At 42.4% G+C, this 21,445-nt stretch overlaps 1 pseudogene; it reads left to right on the top strand.

The window, feature by feature from the left end:
- Positions 1-212: 212 nt before the first annotated feature.
- LOC124016649 lies at positions 213-11,453 on the top strand (annotated as a pseudogene).
- The last annotated feature ends 9,992 nt before the right edge of the window (positions 11,454-21,445 follow it).

Raw genomic sequence — 21,445 nt, 5'->3', positions numbered from 1 at the left:
TCTGAAATTAAAGGCCTATATTTGAATACGAATCAAAATCACAGTGTTGGAAAGGAAAATATGTTTTTTCGTAGCCTACCATCTTTATTGGCTTGGATTTTTTGACATCCTAAACCAATAGACGGGAGTCATTCACTTTAAATGCATGGGCGAGATTTGCGTATCATGGAAGTTTGGCTTGCAGATCTGAGGGAGACGCTTGCAAGTGTAGCTCTCCAGCCTCCACGATGCTCTTCCACGGGCTGCTCGGAGGCGAGATGCAGGGGGGTTATCTACGAGATGGGCCGGAGGGCGAAGGGCGATTCTACCGCCATCAGTTCGGCTATAGACATGGGAGAAACCGAGACGGTGGGTGAATGCTCTATTAAAGAAGGACCTGCGCTGTTCAGACATGTGGAAGCACAAATAAAGCGTTAATTTCGAGGGACTATGGTCAGAAAGTAAACTACGATTAAAATAGATGTATTTAATAGATGTATTTATAAGATAGAAAGCAGTACATTGCTTGCATGTTAGCGTTCACATTTGCTAACCATGTGTGCGTAAAGTGTAATTATTCATGGGCTACTGGCTACTATTTCGTATTCCTACGAAACAACATGTTACAATAACTTTAGAATTGTATTCACGAAGTTTCCTTTCGGATGCATGTAGACGACATAGGCCCACTTAGATAACAAAACAGATATATACAGTAAAAACTCAAAACATTTGATTTTACACTGCATGGTATGTCTGTTTGCCCGTTTTAAGGCCGTGCATGTTCATTCACAACCCAATAATTATTTCTAACAGATCGTCTTGATCACTTTGATTTTGTTGTAAAAACAAACAAGTCGTTGTTCAATAGGCCTAGCTCACGTCGATTGTCCACTAAAACACGTCTTAAAGTTGGACATGCTCATGTCCATTCAACTCTCCAATTGAAATATAACACATCCAAAGGAAAATACGTTTATTTCACAGAAACATTCGAATTATAATGCTTAATCTGTGATTATTTTTTTATTCGTTTATTAGACCTAATCAAATACGTTTTGCAATATTTTGGTTGTCAACAATATTTGTTAATTGATGATAATATTGAGTGTTTCACGTGAATTAATGCGCTTAGGAAAAATATTTTAATTTGACATTTTCATTTTATATAGTTGTTATAATATATGTAGCGCATGCCTCAATGAAAAAAGAAGGTTTCTGGTGCATTTACATGTTAGGCCTACCTGTTACGTTATGCCACATTTAGGTTCTATCTAGTGTTACCATTTTATCTATCGCTTTCATGACTGCAAAGTAGACAGAGGTATGAACAGGTATGGAATATGTGTGCGCAAAATATTCACTGTTATACAGTATTGGCCTTGACATTTCTTGGTGGCATACTATCGAACGTGTTCTCATAAAACTGATTTCCCTTTCCCTCTTCAGGGTATGAGGTCCATCAACAGCGACCGTGTGGCCTTATGCGCGGGCTGCGGGGAGAAGATATCTGACCGCTACTACTTGCTTGCGGTTGACAAACAGTGGCACATGCGCTGTCTCGAGTGCTGCGAGTGCAAACTCAACCTCGAGTCCGAGCTTACCTGTTTCAGTAAAGACGGCAGCATCTATTGCAAAGAAGATTACTACAGGTAACCATGATACAAGGCTACAGCTATAACAACAACAACTGGCCAAGCAAGCATATAAACGAGAGATATCCAATTAGGCCTAGGCCTACAGCTAGTATTCTATCTAGGCTACTTATTACAAACACTTCAACTCCCCAGCTACTGCTACTCCATTGGTAGGCTAATCTTCCCCAAAACCATTGGTAGGCTAATCATCCACAAAACACGGTAGCTTGTTATCCACGCAGGCCATACATTATTTACAAATTACAACACATTAGCCAATATGCTACTATTCCATATCTCTGGTAGACCTATTCTTGTTTTTGATGCTCTACTTAGTCTAAACCAAAACATCATATTTTTAAGTGGCAAAAGGACAAGAATGAAACAAAAAACATGAAGATCTGAAGGCATTTAGCCTTTTACGCGTGATAATGAATATGCATGTATTGATTAATAACAACTTTACATCAACGTTCTTCGTCAGAATGTGCACAAACTAAAGTTTGTTGACCCTGGATTGAATCTATATTCTGTACGTGTTTGTGTCATCCGCTCTCTTCTCCCAAGCAGGAGGTTTTCCGTCCAGAGGTGCGCCCGGTGCCATCTCGGGATCTCGGCGTCGGAGATGGTCATGCGGGCGAGGGACTTGGTCTACCACTTGAACTGTTTCACCTGTACAAGCTGCAACAAAATGCTCACGACCGGAGACCACTTCGGTATGCGGGACAGTCTTGTGTACTGCCGGATCCACTTTGAGACACTCATACAAGGGGAATATCACGCGCATTTCAATCACTCGGGGGATGTAGACTCGGGCAAAGGACTTTGCGCGGGCAGCGCGGGAAACTCGCTGGGGCAGACCTACTACAACGGCGCCCGAACCGTGCAGAAAGGAAGGACGAGGAATAGGAAAAGTCCCGGGCCTGGAGCAGATGTGGTGGCTTACAACGCAGGTAGGACGAGTATGTACCGGTTAGCCATGAATGATTATGGCCATTTAAATCTACAGAAAGTGCCACGAAAAGAAAATCTCACAATTGTAGGACCTATTTTTTTTCACAGTATGTGTGATATCTCTGTTGGAATGAAAGATAACGCGCAAAATAGTGGATTGTTGGACTAATTTGAAATATTTTGATTTGATGGAAATCGGCCCTTATTTCGATAGGCCTATTTTGTCTGCACCGTTTTGGGAAACATAGAATGGCCTTTTTGTCATTTTTTAACAAAGTTAATCAGTTTGATAAACTAAATGGTTACTTCTTATTTTTTATAATAAAAATATGTTATGCTTTGGACGTGTTTATGCGCAGACTAGGCCTGACATGTTTTAAAACGGATCGATATGTATATGTTGATTTATTGAATAATTCACCTTTCTGAGACAGCGTAATTTTAACAAGATTTCATGTTTGCTCAAAGATGTGAGGGAAAAGTGAGAAGTTCAATGGAGGCCTCTGATGATTTGTGGAATGGGAGCGCTTGATCCACTTCCAATCTAATATATTTAGATAACATATCCTGAGAGAAATATGCAAGATGAACATGCACAGACCACTAACTAACGCATTCAAGGAGAACCTGCTTCTGAAGGTCTACCCAATTCTCCATGTCCTTCTGCATGTCCCATTATAGGCTACAGCGAGACGGTTTGCGTAATAACATCTCTTAAAACACTCCACTTCATTCTTTAAAAAAAACATTATATTTCACTTTTCCCACTGGACATTTCATTTGCAAGCTCATACACGGTCAATTTAGTCTTGTAAAACCTATCTCAAAAGTTAGAGTAATCAAATATTTTTTAGAAGACGACAGAAGCAGACAAGTTGAAAATAGTTCAGATGGGGGCTAGGACTTCAAAGAAGATGAGCAAGAGAGATGATCGATTTTTTCCCCAGTCCCACTTCACTTGTTGAGTCTCGCAGTTTGTTTGGTTTTGGGGTTAAAAAAAACTACATTTTTATTGTAATACATGGGAGAACCCGTGTAGAATCCTGAATAAAACTCTCCCCTGTGAGATTTCGAGAGAAAATCTCCCGCCGCCAGGAATGTTATTCCGTCATAAATAAAGGACCGACTTGAGCGAGAAGCTCTTGGTGTGTGTTACTTTTGTGCGAAAAAAAACCACTAGATTACTTTGACGTCTTGGTATTATGATTAGGCATTAATAAGCTATGTTTATACTTGTTATTATCATTATTATCGTATTATCATTCCGATAATAATATGAGTAGGAGTAGGCAAGGATAGGCCCAGTAAGGATAGAGCCAGATTGTATAAACCTGTCGGTTTTTCGAGAGTAAAGGATTTCATGATCCAATTTCAGGTCGCTATAGCTCCATATTGTGGTGGCATATGGTGATTTGAATATGAAAGGCGAATGGCAGAACGCTTTAGTAAGCACGTGAGTTAAACATGAAGGGCTAATAGTTAAAAGATTAGGTCTGTTCTCTGCATTCTGCTTTGGGGAACGAGAATTTGGATTTTCGTTTCATAAACATTTTGAAATGTACCGTTCTGAGTGTGCTTCAATAACTATGAGCATGGAAATGTAATTACAATATTTATACATTATTGTCAAGGACTATTTCATAAACAACTTACTTTTTTTGACAGGGTTGTCTGGTAAATGGTTATACAAATGGGCAGGATTAATTGCACAATTTCCCTCCAAATCTAAAATAGCTGACATAAATAAACGACATACAAAAGAAGAAAGCCTAATTACATCAAATCAAATAAGGACTTCGATCTTAAACCAACTAATACTGTATATAGGCTTATACCTATCTTTCTTTGCATAATATTTTGCATTGTCCAAGACAACCTTTACCCACTTTTACAAAATCTCATATCTAATGAAATTGGAATTAAATGATAGCCTGCAGTGTTAAACAATATTGAATAAGGCATCATGGAGAGGAACATGTTGCCTTTTCTTTCCTTCTACCTTTCTGTTTTGGAGCTTTGCTTCCACCCATTTGTTGACATTCCTTTCACTATCATCTGGATGTTCTATCACACCCTGACTGCACTGCATAACACTGTCAAAATACATGACAATTTGATCCAATAATCTGCAATCAATCAATCAAATGTGTTTATAAAACCCTATATACATCAGCCAATGTCACAAAGTGCTATACAGAAACCCAGCCTAAAACCCCAAACAGCAAGCAATGCAGATGAAGAAGCACGGTGGTAAGGAAAAACTCCCAAGAAAGGCAGGAACCCAGGAAGAGACCTAGAGAGGAACCAGGCTCTGAGGGGTGGCCAGTCCTGTTCTGGCTGTGCCGGGTTGAGATTATAACAGAACATGGCCGAGATTTTCAAACGTTCATAGATGACCAGCAGGGTCAAATAATAATAACCACAGTGGTTGTAGAGGGTGCAACAGGTCAGCAACTCAGGAGTAAATGTAATTTGGCCTTTCATAGCCGAGCAATCAGAGTTAGAGGCAGCAAGTGCAGCAGAGAAAGAGATTCTAAAACAGCAGGTCTGGGACAGGTAGCACGTCCGGTGAACAAGTCAGGGTTCCATAGCCGCAGGCTGAACAGTTGAAACCGGAGCAGCAGCACGACCAGGTGGACTTGGGGACGGCAAGGAGTCATCAGGCATGGTAGCCCCGAGGCAAGGTCCCAGGGCTCAGGTCCTCTGGGAGAGGAGGGAGAGGGAGAATTAGAGGGAGCATACTTAAATTCACACAGGACACCGTATAAGACAGGAGAAGTACTCCAGATATAACAAACTGACCCTAGCCCCCGACACATAAACTACTGCAGCATAAATACTGGTGGCTGAGACAGGAGGGGTCGGGAGACACCGTGGCCCCGGCCGACTATACCCCTGGACAGGGCCAACCAGGCAGGATATAACCCCACCCACTTTGCCAAAGCACAGCCCCAATACCACTAGAGGGATATCTTCAAACCACCAACTTACTACCCTGAGACATGGCTGAGTATAGCCCACAAAGATCTTCGCCACGGCACAACCCAAGGGGGGGCGCCAACCCAGACAGGATGATCACGTCAGTGACTCAACCCACTCCAGTGACGCACCCCTCCTAGGAACGGCATGGAAGAGCACCAGTAAGCCAGTGACTCAGCCCCCGTAATAGGGTTAGAGGCAGAGAATCCCAGTGGAGAGAGCGGCACCAGCCAGGCAGAGACAGCAAGGGCTATTCGTCGCTCCAGTGCCTTTCTGTTCCCAGTTTGGTGAATTCCATAACTATTGGCAAAAGTTTTTGACATGCAATTGACATTTCACATTTTATTTACTCACTTGAATATTTTGACATATGAATTTGTTGTCCCCGTTTTTTAAGGAATTATTAGTAACACTTTAGAGTCATTATTCTAGTAAATACAATACTTACTGTACTTACAGAAGAAAAAAGGGAAAAAGTGAGTTCCAATAATGAGCAAATGCAATACTTTTAACACTGCACTACTTACAAAGTAATAAGAACACTTAAGGTAAGCTATTTGTGGTGTCCAGTCAATCTTTCGGGTTGACATTTTATTGATTCATTTAGGCATTTTCACTCAGTGTTGTGGGTATTTAGGAGTAATCACATTGATTCTTTTTGTATTCAGTTTTGCAACTAACATGCTTTCTAATTTAGAGCTTCCAGAGTACTTGTAGATTGCCAGACGTGTTGTAGGTGTTTTGCAGACAGTTTTGCCCATGCTGTAAACTACAGAATGTAAACATATAGGTCGTGCTCTTGCTTGATTCAATTTGATACAAAAGTTGTCATTATGAATTCATTGAAATTAGCACAATAGTTTATAGATATAGATTTCTAGTGAAATGATTGCTCTGTAAAAGGACCCCTTTAATGCATAATTTGCTTATTTTGACTTAGATTTTCAGTTGGCATTTTAATTTCACTCAAAAATATGTCACTTTGATGAGTGTATCCGTTTAGCCTCCACTAACCACAACCTTGTAAAGTCCAGTCCGTCATGAGCTTTCCTGTCAACAAATAAGACAGGCGGTCTGTCTGCCATAGCGTTCACAACGGCAACAAAACAACACATTGAAATAGTCTGAATACGTAATCCCAATGATGACATGATCGTAACCATAAACTAAATGCCATGAAAATGGTCACCAAAGTATTGTGTTATACTGTATTGTATCGTATCTTAACCAGAAACGAACCTGTGTGTGTTGTCCCTCCCCTCCAGCATTAAGTTGCAGTGAGGACGGGGACCTCCTGGACCGTGACTCCCACTACTCCTCCAGCTCCAAGTCCAAGCGCATGCGCACCTCCTTCAAACACCACCAACTGAGGACCATGAAGTCCTACTTTGCCATCAACCACAATCCAGACGCCAAAGACCTGAAACAGCTGGCCCAGAAGACGGGTCTCTCCAAACGCGTGCTGCAGGTGAGAAAGAAGATTCCCTTCATAAGGACAATTACTTACACACAGGTAAAGGTAACTGCCAAAATAGTGGCTACCATGCCTATGCCCCCATCCACAGGGCACGAGTGTCACTGAATGGTTTGATGAGCATGAAAACTATGTCATCCATATGCCATTGCCATTTCAGTTGTATGATCTCAACCCAATGAAACACTTATGGGAGATTCTGGAGCGGTGCCTCAGACAGCGTTTTCCACCACCATCAACAAAACACCAAATGATGGAATTTCTCATGGAAGAATCATGTCGCATCCCTCCAATAGAGTTCCAGACACTTGTAGAATCTATGCCAAGGTGCATTGAAGCTGGTCTGGCTAGTGGTGGCCCAACGCCTTGTTAAAACCCTTTATGTTGGGGTTTCCTTTATTTTGGCAGTTATCTGTATGTTATTGTATATAGCCCACTTCTGGGCTCATATTGAACAAGTGTCTCAGAGTAGGATTAGTTTGTCCTTTTAGATAATAATGAATAAGATTATATGGATAGGGGGGACCTGATCCTAGACCAGCAGTCCTACTCTGAGACGAATACTGGCACTGATGCTCATTTGGTAAGTGAAATCTGCATCGCATTTCACCAGTTACAAATACTGTAAATCTTAATTTTTGCTCTGGTTATCTGTATGTTTCGGTTTAGTACAAAATTCCACCTAATTAAATATACCATTTTACTTTTTTATTACATCATTACAATCCAATGCAAGTCACTATATTAGCATTTTTTGCACTTCATGTCCAATGGATCCTTAAGTGTCTAAAATGGATTGTGTATCTCAGCAAAGTTATTATTTGGAAACAATGTCCAGTTAAACAAAACCAAAGCATGGAGTGCTGTTATAACTTGTCCATAGACTGCTTACAGGGTAAGGAAACAAAGTGATTTTGTAGTTTGGGTGAACTATCCCTTTAACTACTAACACTCAGCATTCACACAGAGGGAAAGTGATTAATCGGTGTAACAATAAAGGAATTAGTTTAGAGTAACAATGTTCCTCTTGGGAAACAGCTTGGATGCTAACGATGCAACTGACTGTAGGAACTACAAAAATAATTAACTTAGAGCTGCAACATGTACATTTTTGGGAGACCCGACCAAATTTACATAAAAATGTGAGTTATAGATCTGTCATTCTCATTCTCATTGAAAGCAAGTCTAAGAAGCAGTAGATCTGTTCTATGTGGGCTATTTCTATGCTTCCCGTTCTTAAGATTAGTTTTTGAGTCTTTTACTTTTGGGTTTTGAAAACCAGCCTAGAACAGCTGAAAATACAATATTTTTGGTTATAGAAAATATATTTCACAGCGGTTTAGGTGGCACAATGATTCTCTACACTCTACTTTTGTTTTTTCATATAAACTGAAATTAGATGAACAATTAGAATTTGATCAACCAGGAAATGGCGAAGCGATTTCTGTATAGTGCATCTTTAATGTTACACAAACTATGAAAGCTCTTGGGATACTAGGCCTTGTACAATAGTACTCGACTGTGTGGCAAATGGAAACAGTGGTTTATGCTTGTGAGGTTATTGTCAAGTGTTGTACATTGATGATGGTACCTGCATCCCTTGTAGAAAAATGTATTTGTGTGGCTATGTACTCAGTATTTCAACAATTCCCTCATAGTTGTTTTACATGTAGTAGTAGTAGTAAATAATGGCAATATTTGAAATTGCATTATTTGTATCTGTGGTAATAATGAACTTAATAATAGTGCAAAATGCCAGAGAAATCTATCAGGGAAGTTTTTGATTAGTATAATTGATTAGTATAATTGATTAGTATAATTGATTAGTATAATTGATTAGTATAATTGATTAGTATAATTGATTAGTATAATTGATTAGTATAATTGATTAGTATAATTGATTAGTATAACTGTTTAAGTGTTATGATTATCCCAAACAAATTGTAAATAGAAATGACCCACATTTTTCCATCCCGTTGAACATAATTTTCACAAGAGTAAAAACATTTAGTCCTCACACAGTCAGTATAGATATCCCTTGATCTAAGTCATGACCTATTTTTTTACATTTTTTTAAAGAAAGTGTCACCGAGTTATCATACCAACTGTTTAGCATTCGATATGGGAATTCAAAAACACGCAACGGACCATTTGCAAAAGTATAAACAACTGCAAATTATATGTGTTTTTTTTAAACAGACAGGCGTAAAACACGGATTTAATGAACAAACTGAAGAAAAACAAAGCCGACTCTTTGCTTTGATGAATTCCATTTTCATGTTTGTCATTTTGATTTGAATCCCCCCCCTCCTTAGGTATCTCTCTCTTTCTAAACCTTTCCCCCCACAGCCCAGGCTTCGGTTCACCACACTTACACTATCTATTGAGCATTTTCTTCCCCTTTCTCTTTCTTTCTGTGAAGGTTTGGTTCCAAAACGCCCGGGCCAAGTTTCGACGGAACATTCTACGTCAGGAGAGCACAGGACTGGACAAGCTGTTGGATGGGTCCATTCTATCAGGGGGGTCGCCTTCAGGCCCTCCCTCCGAGCTGTCCAACTCCTCAATGAGCCCTTCCAGTACCCATACCACCCTCACGGACATGACCAGCCCCTCTATGACATTGGCTAACCCTGTACTGATCGCCGTGCCGGGGGGCATGGACCTACATGACTCCATGAGTGTGAGCCCCTCCCAGACCACCCTTACCAGCCTTTTCTGATGTCACCCACCCCACCCGATCCACCCATAAACCCATCCACCAGCTTACTCAAGAGGGAGTCACTTATATAAATGATATTCCCCCTGGACCCTGGACCTTAGGCTTCTACCCTGTCACTTCCATCCTGACCATTCTGTTTCTAGGGATTTGTAAAAAAGAAAAAAAGAAAAGGTAAAAGCATTGGGGAGTGTAAAATGCAGATGCAAAGTACTGTAGCAAGGTTATCCGGAAGACTATCGTGCCTTATACATTTTAATCACACGGAGGAATCCCTGATCTGAGAAATGTCTCATCTAGGTGGCATATTTCTTAAAAGATTTTGTTAAAGGACGGTTGCCCCACTGACAACTGCATTTGCTTAAGACATGGCCATCAAAGCTGATCTACTTTCCAATTCAGTCTGTACAGAGTAAGGGTCTGATGTCAACAAGAAAATGTATATTGGTAGATAGGGCATAGATGAGAATTAGAATTAAACTGATACAGTTAATATAAAGATATGGTCACTATCCTTTACTCAGACTTTGCTTTAATATTTTGTAACAATAAACTGTCATACACAGAAATTAGATATAATATATATTGATATCTGACTCATTGCTGATGGAATTGCATTGATTCTATTTGCAGTCACCATTTAATATCTCAGTAACATATACATTTTAAGGAAAAATAGCTACAACATATCTAGTGCTTTTTGAGCATGACACTCTTTGGATTATGAATTGATAGGAGAAACATATGGATTTAGATTGTGGAATAATGTCTGGCTATTTGAATATTGTCACATTCATCACTACATTTGTAGTTTGTTTCAGCACTTGTGTACCAGATGCACTTCCACACGCACACGCCATACTTACCTCAGTCTAAATGTCTTTCTATGTTCTTGTTTCTGAAAACCAGCACTCTGATTTTGGGTAGATACCAAGGTTATGGCTCTGTTTGCATGGTATCATATTTTGAAATTCTAAAAGTCTAGACAATGTAGGAATTTAACACAAAATAAATCTATTTAACACTTAGATGCTGTATGGGAGCATCGAACAATGGTACCAGCAATCCAAAATAAATCCAAGACACCACTTCTAAATACTTATTTGGAATTGTCCCTACAAAACGGTTGGTTCCTTGTGGGGACCTGCCTGAATATTGGTGTTGGTACAGAGAAACTAATCAGGGATTTGTGAAGTTGGCAAATAAACCCACTTTACCTGGGTCCTGTTCATTAGGACCGCACAGTAGCAACATATTTTGTAATGGAAAACGTAAACGAGTGTTTCTTATTGGACAAATTCAGATAGTACTTCCTTGTTTCAAACTGTTTTCTTCCACTTGGTGCCTACTGAACATTAACCTGGAAGCTGGTAGGACTATAAGGGTTTCTGACATGGAGAATCAAGCTGCCTTCCTTTTGACTGTGATTACCTTCACTCATGAATGAGGATGTACACTTGTGTACATCGACAAATGTTGTTTTTTGATTCATCATCCCTTTAACCACAGTCTTTTCTTTGTTTGTCCTCCCATTCTTGTGCAGTTTCCCCCTTTTGATGTAATTAAGCATTAATTTATTTCAAAATGTAACATGGTGAGCAAGATTTGACCTGGTCTCTGTTGTTTAAAAAAAAGTTACTACCTATAGGATATGATCATATGACAAATGCACACATGTACAGTTGAAGTCGGAAGTTTACATACACTTAGGTTGGAGTCATTAAAACTTGTTTTTCAACCACTCCACAAATGTCTTGTTAACAAACTATAGTTTTGGCAAGTCGGTTAGGACATCTACTTTGTGCATGACACAAGTCGTTTTTCCAACAATTGTTTACAGACAGATTATTTCACTTATAACTCACTGTATCACAATTCCAGTGGGTCAGAAGTTTACATATACTATGTTGACTGTGCCTTTAAACAGCGTGGACAATTCCAGAAATGATGTCATGACTTTAGAAGCTTCTGACATAATTTGAGTCAATTGGAGGTGTACCCGTGGATGTATTTCAAGGTCTACCTTCAAACTCAGTGCCTCTTTGCTTGACATCATGGGAAAATCAAAATAAATCAGCCAAGACCTCAGAAAACAAATTGTAGACCTTGCTCCCAAGGTTCATCCTTTGGAGCAATTTCCAAATGCCTGAAGATACCACGTTCATCTGTACATACAATAGGACACAAGTATAAACACCATGGGACCACGCAGCTGTCATACCACTCTGGCAGTTGATGCTTTCTGTCTCCTGTACTTTGGTGCAATAAGTGCAAACCAATTGCCGAACAACAGCAAAGGAACTTGTGAAAATGCTGGAGGAAACAGGTACAAAGGATTCTATATCCACAGTACAGCATCATGTTGTGGGGGTGCTTTGCTGCAGGAGGGACCGGTGCACTTCACAAAATAGATGGCATCATGAGGTAGGAAAATTATGTGGATTTATTGAAGCAACAGCTCAAGACATCAGTCAGGAAGTTAAAGCTTGGTCGCTAATGTGTCTTCCATTTGGACCATGACCCCAAGCATACTTCCAAAGTTGTGGCAAAATGGCTTAAGGACAACAAAGTCATGGTATTGGAGTGGTCATCACAAAGCCCTGAACTCAATCCTATAGAAAAGTTGTGGGCAGAACTGAAAAAGCGTGTGCGAGCAAGGAGGCCTACAAACCTGACTAGGTTACACAAGCTCTGTCTTGAGGAATGGGCCAAAATTCCCCCAACTTATTGTGGGAAGCTTGTGGAAGGCTACCTGGAATGTTTGACCCAAGTTAAACAATTTAAAGGCAATGCAACCAAAAATGAATTGAGCGTATGTAAGCTTCTGACCCACTGGGAATATGATGAAAGAAATAAAAGCTGAAATAAATCATTCTCTTTACTTTTATTCTGACATTTCACATTCTTAAACTAAAGTGGTGATCCTAACTGACCTAGGACAGGGAATGTTTACTTGGATTAAATGTCAAGAATTGTGAAAAACTGAGTTTAAATGTATTTGGCTAAGGTGTATGTAAACTTCCAACTTCAACTGTATCTAATATTGTCTATGTGTCTCAAAATCATTGTAATGTAGTTAACATTAAAAATAGTGAATGACTAACCTTGGCCCCTTACGCTATGAAATCACACACTATTGCAGAGACTTTGATATTACCTGCCGCAATTAATATGGTGAAAACATTGTGTGGGGAGGCAGAGGCACAGAAACTCACATCAGTACCTTTGTTTGTTAAGTAATGTGTTACATCGCTAGCAATCAAGAGGAAACTCTGACTGAACAACTCCAAAACTCCACAGCATATGCTATCCAAATGGATGTTAGTTGTGAGCGCCAAGATACCCATGCATTGACTTTTGTTCGCTATACATGTTGGGGGATGCTTTTTAAGAGGACATATTGTTTTGTCTCACAATTCCCGAGCATGAAACTGCATTGGGGATGTTCAGTGTGCTTCGTGGCTATATTGACCAAAAGCAGATTCCATATGGGATTGAATGGTGTGCTTTTGCACAGAGGGGGTTCCGTCTATCACGGGACAGCTGTCGGGTCTCTGAACTCTAGTTATGAGTGTGTCTCCCTCTGCCATTGTATGATACACCAAGAGCATCTGGCGACAAAAGAGCAAAGCACAGACCTCGGTGATATACTGCGGCAGGTAACGTTGATTATAAACTACATCACACAACATCCACTGCGTGGAGGTGTAAGATCAGAGCATGACAGTGTTCTATCTCACACCGAGACTTGGTGGTTGTCGAGGGGGAGCGTTGGAAAGATTTTTCGCATTGAGAGAGAAACTCGTCATTCACAATGGATGTATAAAAAACGGACTTGCTGACTTTCCGTGTAATGAAAATTAAATAAAAGAAAACAGCATCAGTAAGTGTGTCACAGTGATGACTGCTCACCTCCAATGCTTGGAAGAGCAGTTTGGGATGGACCTACTTCCCAATCCATTTGACTGTGATCCTAGCTCAGTTGACATGCGGGTTAGGGGAAACGAACAGCTGATCGAGCTTTCGTATGGCTGAATGCTTCGGACAACACATTCACGGGTCACAACGGAGGGGTTTTTAGTTCCTGACTCAAAGGGAATACTCTGCCATCTCCCTCTAAGCATTATTGCGGAGTACAAAACAACTGGAAACTGGGAACTAGGAAATCTCTGACATCGAACTTCAGTTCAAGACAACTGGGAACTCGGAAAGAAACGAGCTCCGACTGGGAAAAATATTTTTGAACGGTCATCCAACTCAGAATTCCAAGTCAGGAACTCAGGCTTCTTTCTAGAGCTCTGACGTTCCAACCTACAGATCACTGACGTCATGATTTTACCTCATATTTTTCAGAGTACCCAGTTGTCTTGAAAGCACCATTAAACTCATGGTAGGAGACCCTTCACCAGCTCATATCTGTGTGAAGCTGGATTCAGTGCTCTCGTATGCATTAAAACAGAATATCGATCCCGGTTGGATGTGACAGCAGAGATGAGGTGCGCACTGTTGACCAATCCCCTGACTTTGAGAAGGCCCGGTCAACTTCCGGCGCCGACAGAGATGGCCGCCTCGCTTCGCGTTCCTAGGAAACTATGCAGTTTTTTGTTTTTTTTACGTGTTATTTCTTACATTAGTACCCCAGGTCATCTTAGGTTTCATTACATACAGTCGAGAAGAACTACTGAATATAAGATCAGCGTCAACTCACCATCAGTACGACCAAGAATATGTTTTCCGCGACGCGGATCGTGTGTTCTGCCTTACAAACAGGACAACGGAATGGATCGCATGCAGCGACCCAAGAAAACGACTCCGAAAAAGAGGGAAACGTAGCGGTCTTCTGGTCAGACTCAGAACAAGGGCACATCGCGCACCACTCCCCAGCATTCTTCTTGCCAATGTCCAGTCTCTTGACAAAAAGGTTGACGAAATCCGAGCAAGGGTAGCATTCCAGAGGGACATCAGAGACTGCAACGTTCTCTGCTTCACGGAAACATGGCTCACTGGGAAGACGCTATCCAATGCGGTGCAGCCAACGGGTTTCTCCACGCACCGCGCCGACAGAAACAAACATCTTTCTGGTAAGAAGAGGGGCGGGGGCGTATGCCTTATGACTAACGAGACATGGTGTGATGAAGGAAACATACAGGAACTCAAATCCTTCTGTTCACCTGATTTAGAATTCCTCAAAATCAAATGTAGACCGCATTATCTTCCAAGAGAATTCTCTTCGATTATAATCACAGCCGTATATATCCCTCCCCAAGCAGACACATCGATGGCTCTGAACGAACTTTATTTAACTCTTTGCAAACTGGAAACCATTTATCCGGAGGCTGCATTCATTGTAGCTGGGGATTTTAACAAAGCTAATCTGAAAACAAGACTCCCTAAATGTTATCAGCATATCGATTGTGCAACCAGGGGTGGTAAAACCCTGGATCATTGTTACTCTAACTTCCGCGACACATATAAGGCCCTGCCCCGCCCCCCTTTCGGAAAAGCTGACCACGACTCCATTTTGTTGATCCCTGCCTACAGGCAGAAATTAAAACAAGAGGCTCCCACGCTGAGGTCTGTCCAACGCTGGTCAGACCAAGCTGACTCCACACTCCAAAACTGCTTCCAGCATGTGGACTGGAATATGTTTCGTATTGCGTCAGACAACAACATTGACGAATACGCTGATTCGGTGTGCGAGTTCATTAGAACGTGCGTCGAAGATGTCGTTCCCATAGCAATGATAAAAACATTCCCTAACCAGAAACCGTGGATTGATGGCAGCATTCACGTGAAACTGAAAGCGCGAACCACTGCTTTTAATCAGGGCAAGGTGTCTGGCAACATGACTGAATACAAACAGTGCAGCTATTCCCTCCGCAAGGCTATTAAACAAGCTAAGCGTCAGTACAGAGACAAAAGTAGAATCTCAATTCAACGGCTCAGACACAAGAGGCATGTGGCAGGGTCTACAGTCAATCACGGACTACAAGAAGAAAACCAGCCCAGTCACGGACCAGGATGTCTTGCTCCCAGGCAGACTAAATAACTTTTTTTGCCCGCTTTGAGGACAATACTGTGCCACTGACACGGCCTGCAACGAAAACATGCGGTCTCTCCTTCACTGCAGCCGAGGTGAGTAAGACATTTAAACGTGTTAACCCTCGCAAGGCTGCAGGCCCAGACGGCATCCCCAGCCGCGCCCTCAGAGCATGCGCAGACCAGCTGGCCGGTGTGTTTACGGACATATTCAATCAATCCCTATACCAGTCTGCTGTTCCCACATGCTTCAAGAGGGCCACCATTGTTCCTGTTCCCAAGAAAGCTAAGGTAACTGAGCTAAACGACTACCGCCCCGTAGCACTCACTTCCGTCATCATGAAGTGCTTTGAGAGACTAGTCAAGGACCATATCACCTCCACCCTACCTGACACCCTAGGACCCACTCCAATTTGCTTACCGCCCAAATAGGTCCACAGACGATGCAATCTCAACCACAATGCACACTGCCCTAACCGACCTGGACAAGAGGAATACCTATGTGAGAATGCTGTTCATCGACTACAGCTCGGCATTCAACACCATAGTACCCTCCAAGCTCGTCATCAAGCTCGAGACCCTGGGTCTCGACCCCGCCCTGTGCAACTGGGTACTGGACTTCCTGACGGGCCGCCCCCAGGTGGTGAGGGTAGGCAACAACATCTCCTCCCCGCTGATCCTCAACACGGGGGCCCCACAAGGGTGCGTTCTGAGCCCTCTCCTGTACTCCCTGTTCACCCACGACTGCGTGGCCATGCACGCCTCCAACTCAATCATCAAGTTTGCGGACGACACAACAGTGGTAGGCTTGATTACCAACAACGACGAGACGGCCTACAGGGAGGAGGTGAGGGCCCTCGGAGTGTGGTTTCAGGAAAATAACCTCACACTCAACGTCAACAAAACTAAGGAGATGATTGTGTACTTCAGGAAACAGCAGAGGGAACACCCCCCTATCCACATCGATGGAACAGTAGTGGAGAGGGTAGTAAGTTTTAAGTTCCTCGGCGTACACATCAGACAAACTGAATTGGTCCACCCACACAGACAGCATCGTGAAGAAGGCGCAGCAGCGCCTTTTCAACCTCAGGAGGCTGAAGAAATTCGGCTTGTCACCAAAAGCACTCATAAACTTCTACAGATGCACAATCGAGAGCATCTTGTCGGACTGTATCACCGCCTGGTACGGCAACTGCTCCACCCACAACCGTAAGGCTCTCCAGAGGGTAGTGAGGTCTGCACAACGCATCACCGGGGGCAAACTACCTGCCCTCCAGGACACCTACACCACCCGATGTCACAGGAAGGCCATAAAGATCATCAAGGACAGCAACCACCCGAGCCACTGCCTGTTCACCCCGCTATCATCCAGAAGGCGAGGTCAGTACAGGTGCATCAAAGCTGGGACCGAGAGACTGAAAAACAGCTTCTATCTCAAGGCCATCAGACTGTTAAACAGCCGCCACTAACATTGAGTCGCTGCTGCCAACACAGTGACTCAACTCCAGCCACTTTAATAATGGGAATTGATGTAAAATGTAAAATATATCATTAGCCACTTTAAACAATGCTACCTAATATAAAGTTTACATACCCTACATTATTCATCTCATATGTATATGTATATACTGTACTCTATATCATCTACTGCATCCTAATGTAATACATGTATCACTAGCCACTTTAACAATGCCACTTTGTTTACATACTTATGTCATATGTATATACTGTACTCTATATCATCTACTGTATCTTGCCTATGCTGCTCTGTACCATCACTCATTCATATATCTTTATGTACATATTCTTTATCCCCTTACACTTGTGTCTATAAGGTAGTAGTTTTGGAATTGTTAGCTAGATTACTTGTTGGTTATTTCTGCATTGTCGGAACTAGAAGCACAAGCATTTCGCTACACTCGCACTAACATCTGCTAACCATGTGTATGTGACAAATAACATTTGATTTGATTTGATTTGATACTGCAGCTATCAAACAGTTGAACAGCAATGATATATCTCAAGGTCTAAGTTGTGTAATCTAGTTGTTTCAGCAGGGTTAAAACCGCTTCTTGCTCCTGGAAAATTTGACAGGTGTTAGTACCACTACCATTGTTTTGCACTCTGTTAACAAATAGCTGACTCACCAGGGCTGTGTTCATTAGGTAACGCAACTGAAAACTCAAATCGAGGGTCCAGGTCGTCAGTCTTCCATTTGGTGTCTAATAAACAATCGGGGTCCAAGACTACTTCCTTGGTATCCATAATATGAGGTAGACCCAAATCCTTGGAGGGCCTTCTTCAACACCCATCCTACCATATCAGTCAATCATATGCATTTATAAGATGTCATAAATTGCTTATACAGAACCCAGCCTAAAACCCTAAACAGCAAGCCATACAGTATTACTACACACTCATGTTATACTTTGGACTTGTAACTTGGTAACATTCAAATCTGTTACGGCATTCGTCCTCCTCTAATGACGAGTAAGAGAGGTTGGACCAATTTGCAGTGTGGTAAGTGTCCATAATGTTTAATCAAACACAACAGAACACTGGAACAAAGCAATAAACGTGAATAAACAAAACAGTCCCGTGTGAGAACAAACACTGACACGGAAGACGAACACCCACAACTCAAGTGAAACCAGGCTACCTAAGTATGATTCTCAATCAGGGACAACGATTGACAGCTGCCTCTGATTGAGAACCATACTAGGCCGAACACATAAATCCCAAATTATAGAAAAACGAATATAGACAACCCACCCAACTCACGCCCTGACCATACTAAAACAAATAATAATATATAATATAATAACAGAACTAAGGTCAGAACGTGACAGAATCAAATCCATTTTTATTTGTTAGATGTGCCGAATACAGCAGGTATCACCTTACAGTGAAATGCTTACTTACAAGCCCTTAACCAACAATGCAGTTAAAGACAAATAAGATAAGTCATTCAAAATAAAGTTACAAATAATTAAAGAGAAGCAGTAAATTAACAATAGAGGCTACATACATGGGGTACGGGTACGTAATCAAAGTGCAGGGGCACCGGTTAGTCAAGGTAATTGAAGTAATATGTAAATGTAGGTAGAGTTAAAGTGACTATGCATAGATAATAACAGAGAGGAGCAGTGGAGGGAAAGGGCGGTGGGTAATGCAGATAGTCTAGGTAGTCATTTGACTAGCTGTTCAGGAGTCTTATGGCAAGAAGGTAGAAGCTGTTAAGAAGTCTTTTGGACCTAGATTTGGCGCTCCGGTAGCGCTTGCCGTGTGGTAGCAGAGAGAACATTCCAAAACTAGGGTGGCTGGAGTCTTTGACAACTTTTAGGGCCTTTTTTTTGGGACCGCCTGGTATAGAGGTCCTGGATGGGAGGAAGCTTGACCCCAGTGATGTACTGGGCCATACACAGTACCCTCTGTAGTGCCTTGTGGTCAAAGGTTGAGCAGTTGCCAAACCAGGCAGTGATGCAACTAGTCAGGATGCTCTCGATGGTACAGCTGTAGAACTTTTTGAGGATCTGAAGACCCATGCCAAATCTTTTGTGTCTCCTGAGGGGGAAAAGGATTTGCCATGCCCTCTTCAAGACTGTCTTGGTGTGTTTGGACAATGATAGTTTGTTGTTTATGTGGTCACCTGCTCCACTACAGCCCTGTCGATGAGAATGGGGGCGAGCTCGGTCCTCCTTTTCCTGTAGTCCACAATCATCTCCTTTGTCTTGATCACGTCGAGGGAGAGGCTGTTGTCCTGGCACCACACGGATAGTTCTCTGACCTCCTTCCTATAGGCTGTTTCATCGTGTCGGTGATCAGGCCTACCACTGTTGTGTCATCTGCAAACTTAATGATGGTGTTGGAGTCATGCCTGGCCATGCAGTCATAAGTGAACAGGGAGTACAGGAAGGTACTGAGCACGCACCCTAAGTCCAGGATCCAGTTGCAGAGGGAGGTGTTTAGTACCAGGGACTTTAGATTAGTGATGAGCTTTGAGGGCACTATGGTGTTGAACGCTGAGCTGTAGTCAATGAATGGCATTCTCACGTAGGTGTTGCTTTTGTCCAGGTGGGAAAGGGCAGCGAGGAGTCCTGTGGATCTGTTGGGGCGCTATGCAAATTGGAATGGGTCTAGGGTTTCTGGGATAATGGTGTGGATGTGAGCCATGACCAGACTTTCAAAGCACTTCATGGCTACAGACGTGAGTGCAACGGGTCGGTAGTCTTTTAGGCAGATTACATTAGTGTTTTTGGGCACAGGGACAATGGTGGTATGTGTTTGAAACATGTTGGTATTATAGAGTCAGTCGGGGACAGGTTGACACATGCAGTTGGTCAGCGCATGCTCGCAGTACGTCTTGGTAACCTGTCTGGCCCTGGGGCCTTGTGAATATTGTCCTGTTTAAAGGTCTTACTCACATGGGCTACGGAGAGCATGATCACACAGTCGTCCGGAACAGCTGATGCTCTCATGCATGTTTCAGTGTTACTTGCCTCAAAGCGAGCATATAAGGAACTTCGCTTGTCTGGTAGGCTCATGTCACTGTGCAGATCACAGCTGTGCTTCCCTTTGTAGTCTCTATTGATGCGTATAGGAGCCAGTGTTGTATGATTCAGTCTTAGCCCTGTATTGACGCTTTGCCTGTTTGATGGTTTGTCGGAGGGCATAGTGGGATTTCTTATATGCTTCTGGGTTAGAGTCCCTCTCCTTGAATGCGGCAACTCTTCCCTTTAACTCAGTGCGGATGTTGCCTGTAAACCATGGCTTCTTGGGGTACAACGTCATTAATGCACTTATTGATGAAGCCAGTGACTAATGTGGTTTACTCCTCAATGCCATCGGAAGAATCCCGGAACATATTCCAGTCTGTAGCAAAACGGTCCTGGAGCTTAGCATCTGCGTCATTTGACCACATCTTTATTGACCAAGTCACTTGTGCTTCCTGCTTTAGTTTTTCTTCTAAGCAGGAATCAGGAGGATAGAACTTTGGTCCAATTTGCCAAATGGTATGCGTTTCTGTGTGTGAAGTAATAAACGGCCTTTACTATACCATATCCGCCTTGTCCAGAGTCTCAACTTGGTCTCGTTTCTCATGTATTTATTCATCAACAGCCGCCACCTGACCAAAACCCCGGATAAACCACCGGTAGTAATTAGCAAGCCCTAAGAACCGCTGCACCTCCTTTACGGTGGTCGGAGTCGGCCAATTACGCATAGCCTTGACGCAGTCATACTCCATCACCACCCCCGAGGTGGAAATGCAATAACCCAGGAAGGAAACGGCTCGTTTGGAAAACTCACATGTCTCCGCCTTAACGTACAGGTCATGCTCCAGCAATCGCCCAAGAACCTTGCGCACCAGAGACACATGCGCGGCGCATGTGGCGGAGTAGATCAAGATATTGTCAATATACACCACCACACCCTGTCTGTGTAGGTCCTGGAGAATCTCGTCGACAAAGGATTGAAAGACGGCTGGAGCATTCTTTAACCTATACGGCATGACGAGGTACTCATAATGGCCAGGTGTGGTACTAAACACGATTTTCCACTCATCTCCCTCCCGAATACGCACCAGATTATACGCGGTCCTGAGGTCCAGTTTCGTGGAGAACCGCGCTCCGTGAAATGATTCCACCACCGTAGCGATGAGAGGTAGTG

Source organism: Oncorhynchus gorbuscha, linkage group LGY, assembly GCF_021184085.1.
Source record: "Oncorhynchus gorbuscha isolate QuinsamMale2020 ecotype Even-year linkage group LGY, OgorEven_v1.0, whole genome shotgun sequence".
Classification (NCBI taxonomy): Eukaryota; Metazoa; Chordata; class Actinopteri; order Salmoniformes; family Salmonidae; genus Oncorhynchus; species Oncorhynchus gorbuscha.
The sequence above is the reverse complement of the archived record's forward strand: the minus strand, read 5'-3'. Positions and strand labels throughout refer to the sequence as shown.